Below are 10,911 nucleotides of genomic sequence, written 5' to 3'. Positions count from 1 at the left end.
ATGTGATCACTAAGAATGGCAAATACATTAATAATCAGCTTAATATCTGAAGTGTAATTTACATATTATGCAAATAAGCATCCGTCATGCTATAAATATTCAAGGAACACATACGTGATACTTTCCTCGAAAATTCCATGTAGATTATGTGTATTAACCATGATGACCTTCCCTATACTTCTTGCTGGGTTGATATTGAAATTTGTCTCGAGCAGTTACCCCACTCATATTGTACAATGATGAGTCCATTCTACATGGATCCCACTGCTTGAATGCTTCATTATTTCCATCCAAGTCATGCTCTCTTCTTGACTTTGTAGAGACTTTGCGTTTCTTGCGAGTATAGTCCACGCTAGCAAGCTCCTGGATTGCCAAGTGATCAGCACAAGATGTCACACCCGTACAAATAAAAGCCCATTAGCTTCGAATATTTGGGGTCCTTGTAATTAAAGCGCTTAACGATAAATCTCCACCCTACATATCAGAGCTCTTATCTCAGCATAGAAATATGACAAGGAAATATTCTAACAGCTTCAATATGAAATATCAGGGAATTTTCTTTTTTTCGTTCTTCAAGTGTTTCCGGTTCTTGATACATGATTTCTTTTTAGAATAGAAATTGATGATAAGGTATTTTTTATTTCAATCAATTTTTAACATAGAACTAATTAACTGTATTATATTTTAACATGATAACCCCGTAATTTAACTAGGAATATAATTCTTGTAAAAAACTAGCACTGTGTGAAGTTGTCAGGAAATTGTCATAGAAATGGACCTAGTTGAGTGGAACATTGATTCCATTAGCACCATGAGCACCAGGCGAGCTTGAATGGTTGAGCAATGATGACGAAAGTGATTTGGATCCTCATCAAGCAGATAATTAGCATTCCTCCAAACATACATGTATATCTCGCGATACACGTCATCGTTCGTGGTGGTTTTCTGATATCATGTGGTAACCAATTCAGAAACGCCTTCATAGTTTAATCAACTGAAGTATAATTCCACTCCGGTCAGCCGGAATTTCAAATATATATATATATCTACCGAATATGGAATTACTGCATGCAGACTCTCTCCACGCAAGACGACAAAATGAAAAGATCATCTTGAAATTGGCTCAAACTCGATCAGATATTTTCTTCTTATCCCGGACCAAAGCACTTCATCTCATTCCTGAAGGACTCAAATTTAAGTGAACCTATCATTCCTTCTGTAGCGAAAACATAATTCGAAAAGCGTCATCCCTGTTACGCAATGCGTCACTTAAGGAGGCATATTCTAGACAACACTCTTTGACAACGAAACTTGAAGAAAGCAAAGCAGTAATCGTCGAGAAGATAGCAACACATCATAACCATGGTAAGGATTTAAGAATGAGTACCTTTCATATGCTGGACAGCTGCTAAGAAAAACATCTCTTCAAGTGTTTGTCTCGCAAACGAAGAAAACTGGACAATGTGATTAAGAAATCTCTATTCTACTCCGATGCTGAGAGAAGCTCTAATGCCCCCAAAACAGTCGTCAATCTCTCTGACTACTCCTTGACTGACTACGAGAATAGCCTATTGGACAAATGACTGTCATCTTGCCCTACGCAAAACCTAGATAAGGTTAAAATCTGTGCCGATGTCCATCGTTTCACACAACAAGTTCGTCGCGCAGGGAACTCCAAAAATGATGATGCAGTGAGTAATGCTTCGGATAATGATACTAACAACGGTCCAGCCGAGGATGAGACGGAGAAGAGGGCCCATCGCGTACCAGTCAAGCAGATCAAGCCAATCAAACGCTGTGCTACAATACCTTCTGGGAGGAACCCCTCGATTGATGCGTTCGTCAACAAAGTGAAAAGTCACCTGGACAGACTACTCAAATCTGCTAGGGAACCAACACCATCGAACATCAGTAGAGGAGAACGAGCGGCTATTCGTGACCTAGTGAAAAACGACACCATCAAATAAGGGTGGTGCGGCAACTCTACTTAACATTGTGGATTACAAGGAGGAAGCATCGAGACAACTTTCCAATTCCCAGTTCTGCACAGCTCTAGACGAGGATCCCACTGGTGTGGGATCATTAACCATGTCTTCTTCCGACACAAGTTGCCTCAATGGGACAATGGACATAAGTTGTGTCGGAAGATGTCAAGAGTTTTAGAGAAAGGCTATGCACATTTTAGAGCTCCAAAAGCATCAGTAAGGTAAAGCTCAGAATTGTTACAATGCATTAAAGAGGACCATAAGAGGGTTTGTAGATAAGCCTATAATACATAATTTGTTGACCGGATTGACAATGATCCAGGCTGTAAAAATTAGCATGTTGGGAGCCCTTAAAGGACAAGTCCACCCCAACAAAAAGTTGATTTGAATAAAAAAAGAAAAAACCAACAAGCATAACACTGAAAATTTCATCAAAATCGTATGTAAAATAAGAAAGTTATGACATTTTAAATGTTCGCTTAATTTCACAAAACAGTTGTATGCACATCCTGGCTGGTATGCAAATGAGGAGACTATGACGTCATCCACTCACTATTTCTTTTGTATTTTATTGCATGAATTATGAAATATTCACATTTTCTCCTCATTGTCAAATGATACAACGATTAATTCCTCCCTGAACATGTGGAATTATCATTGTTTAATATTATATGGTTCAGTCAAGTTGGTCCTTATTGTCAAATCTATAAAAAATGAAATATTGTATAATTCAAACAGTAAAAAACAAAAGAAATAGTGGATGATGGACATCATCGACCGAGTCACCTAGTTGTGCATATCACTGTTTTGTGAAAAATGAGCGAAACTTTAAAATGTCATAACTTTCTTATTTTACATCCGATTTTGATGAAATTTTCAGCACTATGCTAGTTTGATTTTTCTCTATTTATTCAAGTCAGCATTTTCCTGGGGTGGACTTGACCTTTAATATCAATAGCTATGACTACATTGGAATAGCATTATTAAAGGAAGGCAAATATTTTTAGTATTAGTATTCACCATTGATCATGATGATGATGATGACGCTGATCTGCAAGTCCTGGGACCCAGTCCTGACCCAGATATGGCCAGCTAACATATTGTTTAGTCAAGCAGGTGTAGCCAGACTACTGAATAAATTGTTAAAGAAAAAAACCTGCATGAAGCTACCAGGCCAGACGGAATCTCTGCTACACTTCTTAATGAGACTTATACTCATCAGATCTCACCTGCCATACGTTTGCTTTTCCTGGCCTCCCTTCTTCCTTGAAATATCAAGAAAGTCTAATTTGTTCCCATCCATATAGGAAAGGGTTGTCAACTCTAACAAACTACACACCAATTCAAATACTGTGCTTTGTTCTTGCCAATCCCATCATCTTGTCAGACTAACAACGCGGCTTAGGAAGCGAAGAACATATTTTCAGTATTTTTCCTTGAATATAAATCATATTAGGATTTGAATGCTAGTGATAGCAGCATATTAATTAGAAAAACTGAAATGTTTTCATTACAGTCAATGTGATGAAAATCAAGATTTCTTGACATTTTCCATATAAGGATACTTATTTGCATAATATGCAAATGAGACAGATTTGCTAGCTTTCTGAATAAAGACATTGAACTTATTTATTCATCATGAACTTTTGTTCTAAATTACTTGCTGTGGACACTTAATTTATAATCTTTGGATTAATTTCCTCATTTTCTATTTTCTTAAATGGCTAATTTGCATAATATGCAAATCAATTTTCAGGCATTGGGATGAATTCTCATGCTTAGTGATATAGTAGCATATTAATGTCAACATTAATGAAGCGTTTTCAAGCAGTCTATATGAGAAAAATCACAATATCTTGACATTTTTTCCATATAAGGATGCTTATTTGCATAATACGCAAATGAAGTAGAAATTTTTGCACTTTTGATTAAAAACATTTAATTCAGTTATTTATCATGAATTTCCATTCAAATAAATAGTTTTGGACATTTAATTTGTAATCTTTGGATTATTTCCCTTCTTTTTCAAAATTTTCATGGCTAATTTGCATAATATGCAAATTTCATAAATTTCCACTACTTGGATTTATTGGGACTTTTAGTATGTTGTTAAGGGGAACTTCCTGGAAAGCATTTCAGTGGAATATCTCGTGTTACAATTAGTGGTGGGTTACCCCCCTATTCTGGCTAGATTGACTGGACTAACAGTTATTTTTATCCTTGATGATAATTTCTTCTTGTTTATAATAACCTGTATTATAACCTTTCAAGCTGATTCAATTCAATAAAGTCCATAGGGCAGCAGGGGCTGCCAGGGACGAGGGAATTGAAAATACAGAAGAGATAAATAGAAAGAAGGAACATTTGCGTCGATTTGTGTTTTCGAATGAAGTACAAATTGTGGGAGGGGGCACCACATCCAAGGAAACAACATAAATGAAAGAGAAAAGTAAAATCATTTTAGGGATATATTGTTGAAAAGTAAGTTCTTGACCACTTGCGACCATTCATATATACTGTATATATATATATATATATATATATATATATACATATATATATATATATATATATATATATATATATATATATATATATATATATATATATATATATATTAATGAGGCAAAGTGGTAATGCATTGTACTTAGTTCCAACAGTTTATTTTGAATTCCAAATTTTCGACGTTAAACATACGTCTTCCTCAGGGATACAATAAAGCTCACAGAGACAAGAACTGAAATAATAACATTCATGATTGTGGTAGTCATGGAACCGCGCACAAAACAACATCACCATCATAATAATAATAAAAAAAGCATATTGGAGGCGCAGGCTGTAAAATTATCGCGTGAGGATATCATTGTTACGTAACAATCACTTATTATGACGCCACCACAATCATGAAAATGCAAGAATAGAAAGAATTACATATAATATATCAAGAAAATAAATTACGGTAAAATGAGGTGACAATATATATATATATATATATATATATATATATATATATATATATATATATATATATATATATATATGAATGGTCGCGAGTATACACCACACACCAGCATGGTTTTGACAAGGATTTCATTCAAACGATTGGCATAGACTCAACTCAAGATAAGTACAACAAATTTACAAATTTACATTTTTTGTCAACAAAAATATACACAAATATAAAAAAAAAACTGAAGCAAGATCACATGTCCAGAAAACAATTAAATTAACTATATTGGATTGTAGCTATCACATTGAAGAACTTGGATCGTGGCCACATTCAGTCTCCTGATCATCCGTTATATTATATGTTATTGTTTTTTATTTATTTTAGTACGGCAATGAAAAATGTAGCGGCTTCCCGTAAACAGTTTGTACCATTTCCGAATGATATACAGAACGATGAAAGTGTATGTATCTGAAAGTAATATTAAGCTGTGTTTAAACTTACTCATGAGTGGATTATCTATCCTATAAGCTACAGAGAGAAGATAATATAAGGCTTCCAAATACATGTATGTCTCATTTATTACATGTAATTACATTAAAGCAGATTATAATGCTCGATTTCCTATTATCTGTGAAAAGGGTGTTATGATTTTTATTTCAGCTATCCATTTGCAAGATGGGGGTGGTGAACTGTTCCAGTCTCCTAATTATCCGGACCCTTACTACAACAATCTCAACGTGAGATGGCTTGTAAGTGCTCCTCCTGCGTATCGAATAAGACTTCGTTTCATCTCCTTCTCAGTCCTTGGGGATGACTTTCTAAGAGTGAATGATGGATGGACATCGGACTTTTCAAGTTCAAATGAATTGGAGAGCCTATATGGTACAGCATTACCTGCTGATATCATATCGAATGGATCCTATCTCTGGCTTCAATTCACCACAAATAATCAAAGGATATCTACAGGATTCTTGGCCAACTTGACAGCTGAGATGAGATGTGAGTGAAAAAATGTTTAATGCTCATCAACTTTTTCTCTTTGATACAGTATTCGATACTGATTCACCACCTCCCACAGGTGACAGGATGGATCTCCTATAAACTGAAATTATAATAGCCATGGGATAAAAATGTCCTTTTTTTATATTATTATTCGAGATCAGAGCTAACATTCCGATAGCACTGAATTTCATGGATTTCATTCAAACGATTGACATGAACATGATAAACTGAAGATAAATACAACAAATTTACTAATCTTCATTTTTTATCCAAAAGAATATGCAAAAATATTTCCAAACACTGAAACAAGATCACATGTCTATAACAAAATTAAATTAAATATATTGGATTGTAGCTATCACATTACAGAATTTGGAACGTCGCCACATCGAGTGTCCTGATTATCCGTTATATTATATGTTGTTTTTGTTGTGTATTTATTTTAATACGACAATGAAAAATGTAGCGACTTCCCGTAAACAGTTTTTACCATTTCCGAATGGTATCAAGAAGGATGAAAGTATGTATCTTAATCATGTTAATGTAATATTACTTATACCCATGAGTGAATTATCCTATAAGCTGCATAGAGAAGATAATATAAGGCTTCCAAATACATGTATGTCTCATTTATTACATGTAATTACAATAATGCAGATATAATGCTCATTTTCCTATTATCTGTGAAAGGGTGTTATGATTTTTATTTCAGCTATCCATTTGCAAGATTGGGGTCGTGAACTGTTGCAGTCTCCTAATTATCCGAACCGTTACTACAGCAATCTCAACGTGACATGGTTTGTAAGTGCTCCTCCTGCGTATCGAATAAGACTTCGTTTCATCTCCTTTTCAATCACTTGGGATGACTTTCTAAGAGTGAATGGTGGATGGACTTCGGACTTTTCAAGCTCAAATGAATTGGAACGTCTGTCTGGTACGTCATTACCTGATGATATCATATCGAATGGATCCTATCTCTGGCTTCAATTCACCACAAATAATCGGCAATGGATATCTACAGGATTATTGGCCAGCTTGACAGCTGAGATGAGATGTGAGTGGAAAATGTTTATTGCTCACCCGCTCATCAACTTTCTCTTTACTCTTTCACCTAGGCCTCTACCAGGCGACAGAATGGATATCCTATAACACTGAAATAATCGAGCCATGGGATAAAATATACAGTGCCGGCCGCGGGAAACGTCACAGTGCCCCCTAGGGCGAACGCGGTAGCCCGTAGCGGACATCTGAGGGGAGCGGACGAGGGAAGACGCCCGCGCCCGCTCCCCTAGGACATGAGTGCCCTAGGGGAGCGCCCGAGGATAGTGCCCGCGTCTATCCTAGGGTGTTTCTGTAGGATGTTCGGCCGTGCATTCTTGGTCGAAAGAAGAGGACTGATTTGACACATTCAAGACTGCATGTGATTTTTATCTCATATCAAGCATAAGTTTTCGAATATTTATCGTGGATAAAATCTGTTATGAAAATTACAAAGTTTTGGGTTGATAACTGGGATTTTAGGCTTTTTCACCGAATTACTAATTGTGTTCGATTACACACTGGGACCAGCATAAAGGGTCCTTTCCTATATATTAATATTCTTTCCGTGGTGTCCGTTATTTCATTCACTCACATGGTTAGTCGTGATTGTAAATGAGTTTCTGACAAAGGAGCAGGTATTTGTAGATGTTGACCCTACATTCCGGAGGTCGTCCTATAACTATTTACTCTATTGTTTCCCTGCATGGTCATCCTTTTTATATACCCTGACATGTCTCTCAGGCGCGGATCTACGAGATGCAGATAAAAGGGAGAAGAAGAAACCAAAAATGAAAGAAAAGGCGAATATGAAGGGATGGATTGAAGACGAGAAGGAAAGAGATAAGAGAAATAGAAAAAAGTGAGAGAAGGGGAAAGGGGAGAAAGAGAAAATAAAGGGGGGGGGGGCCAAGAGGAGAAAGAGGGAGAGGGGGTAAAGAAAAGAAATAAGGAAAAGGTGAAAATCGAGAAGAAAACAGAGGGGATAAAAAAAGGGAAGGTGAGACAAAAAGAAAATAGGGAAAAGGAAAATAGATTGAAAATCGAAGGGGAGAAGAGTCAAAGGAAGAAAAGGAAGGACAGAATGAGAAAGAGAGAATGATAAGGAGGGGGATATTAAATGAAATGAAGAAGGGAGACATTAAAATTGTCCAGTTTTTCATATCAGAAAATAGTAACTCGCATCTGCCCATTTTTACGCTGATGACAAGTATTAAACATTCTTGCGCTCAATCTTGTAATTATTTTCTCTCACCTTGCACACAATTTCCTGCTCTCGTTGCATCAATTAAAAACTTGTCCCGAATTAACATCCGCTCATTCAAGAAAGAAAAATTAAAGAAAAATGCAAATAGGAAGGGATGGAGGGAAAATGAGAAGGAAAATAGAAAAGTGAGAGAAGCAGAAGGGAGCGAAGAAAGGAAGGGGAAAGGGGAGAAAGAGAAAATAGAGGGGGCTTATTGTTTCATGGTAATATGGATACCATATAGTTCTGCGGTACTTAGTTATGAAACTTGTTTTACTCAGTAATGCTCACACGTGATGATTAAAAGGATTTTCGACTATATAGAGGTGAACCGGGACGGGGCTTTCATTCTTTAACTTGGCTTGACTAATTCCGTTGTTCCCCGAAAAGAATTGTTAGATTTGATAGTTAGCGTTTGCGTGAGCACCCACCAAAACTCTTAACAAAAAAATGGTTTGTATAGCTCCATTCTTGCTTTGTCGGCAAGTGATAATTAACTCGTTAAGTACCCATTCCACTCACTCACTATATATATATATTTTTAATTATTGTTCTAAATCAATGCTAATATTAGGATAACAATGAATGGGTCGACTCTTCCTTCATGTATATCTGTATATTGATCCGAGTATATCCCATCAGAAGAATCATATATCCCTGAGTTCACTTCACTATAGTAACTTCAGCTTTCAAGGGGATTGTCGTTAGTGGACTCCTGGCAGCGACTTTATGATGTGATAGTACAACCATGGAGCTATATTTGAGACCTTTCGTTTTCTGTGACGAGTCATGTGGACGTACGAGATTAAGCAATTTTGGGAGCGCTGCGCATGCGCGAAGTAATCTGTGACGAGCCTTCTCGTTCACTGCCCAAATCTGTGACTCGTATTTGAAGGTTTTGACGTCCGGTGTCATAGTGCTCGGACGAGCGCTAGTTCGTACATGATGACGTCATCCAAACCTAGCAAAAATGAATGAAGCCGCATCAACATTCGAGTTTCGTTGATTCAGCAGGGCTGGTAAACTGCAAATTACTGCTTGTTACCAGCTTTTCCATTACATTTAGTGTGTCCTGTTTTATGACACTACATATCCGATAGGTAATTGATGTTCTATTTCCAAGCAACTGTGTTTTTTTTTGCTTTTTGCGCAAGAGTGCAAATGTTGCACCACAGTCGCCCCATGCACTGGTTCGTAGCGTGATGCTACGCCTGATTCTCCGGCCGAGCATCGGCCCACGGCCCGCTCGCTATCACGCTGGTATATGCTGTGGCCTGGTACGTGTACGTCGACTTAAATCGAAACCGTTTTCATCAATGTACGAACGTGATACTGAACGAGCGATATCAACATTTCCGGTGAACTAGGACTACGTTGCAGTCGCAGACAATCGAAAGCTCTCTATTAGCTCCATGGTACAACATGGCTTGTACCGAAAGACTGCGTGGATGGACGTTGCCCTACATCGCGTTAAGGGAAACCCTAACCTTCGTCCAAAGCCTCCCCCAAGTTTTGTCGAATGTGTACTTTGGGACTTAAAAATTGACATTCGGAATAATTTCGCAGAGTTTGTTATACTGTATATATATATATATATATATATATATATATTTGAAGTTATACATGTACAACAGCTTTGGCAACTCTTTTATTTGAATATTGTAAAGAAATGGATGAAGAGAACAATGGTAATATATATATATATATATATAATATATATATATATATATATATATATATATACAACCTTAAAACTGTCATTTCAAAGAGGTTATGTTTGTGTGAGTGCGTGGCTGTGGAAAGACGTAGGTAAAAAACCTTCACTGAAAAATTACCCTTTATTTTGATTTTATGCGTTTTAATTGGCTTTCACCCATATGAGAATGACTGAACTGTTTTTTTTTACCATAACAGTGATTTTTCCAAAGTGTTTGAATTGTATTTTATCACGGTTTATTATGCTGCTTTTAGCTAGAAGCTGCTTTTCAGCAAGGCCATAAACAACTGATAATAACAAATAATAAAAAAATGAAATTGAGTTTACGAAAACAATAACAAAAATATGATGTAACAAAACATAAATATAGTACAAAGAACAACAACAAAATTGAAGTGAACAAAAACGTGAAAAGTAAAGAAACGAAATGATATACAAAGTAATATTAAATCAAAGAAGTGGAGCGCCTCTGGCAATTTCGCCCACATTAAGCGATTCGATATAGCACCAGTGCTGACTTTGAAAACGAAAAATTATTCACAAAAGAAAACATTCATATGATAATGAAATACTGTGTCCATTGTCTATGTTTCACGAATTACATGTAGATCCATAAACTTTCTAAGTTACAATGCCAATTCAGCACATACCCCAACACGGCCAAAGTTCATTGACCTTAAATAACCTTTGATCTTGGTCATGCGACCTGAAAAACGGACCATTAAGGGATAGATGATTGCTCTTATGTCCATGTTTCATGTACTATATCCATAAACTGTTATAGTTATGTTGACAATTCCACGAATACCCCCAACATGGCCAAAGCTTGTTGACCCTAGGTGACCTTTGACCTTGGTCATGTCACCTAAGACCCCAGCAGGATATTCAGTGATAAACCGTTACCCTTTTGTGTAAGTTTCATGAACTAAGTCAATATACTTTCTAAGTTATGACGACATTTCAAAAAAATAAC

This window comes from Lytechinus pictus, chromosome 17 (genome assembly GCF_037042905.1).
Source record: "Lytechinus pictus isolate F3 Inbred chromosome 17, Lp3.0, whole genome shotgun sequence".
NCBI classification, from domain to species: domain Eukaryota; kingdom Metazoa; phylum Echinodermata; class Echinoidea; order Temnopleuroida; family Toxopneustidae; genus Lytechinus; species Lytechinus pictus.
This window is presented reverse-complemented; position numbering follows the sequence as displayed.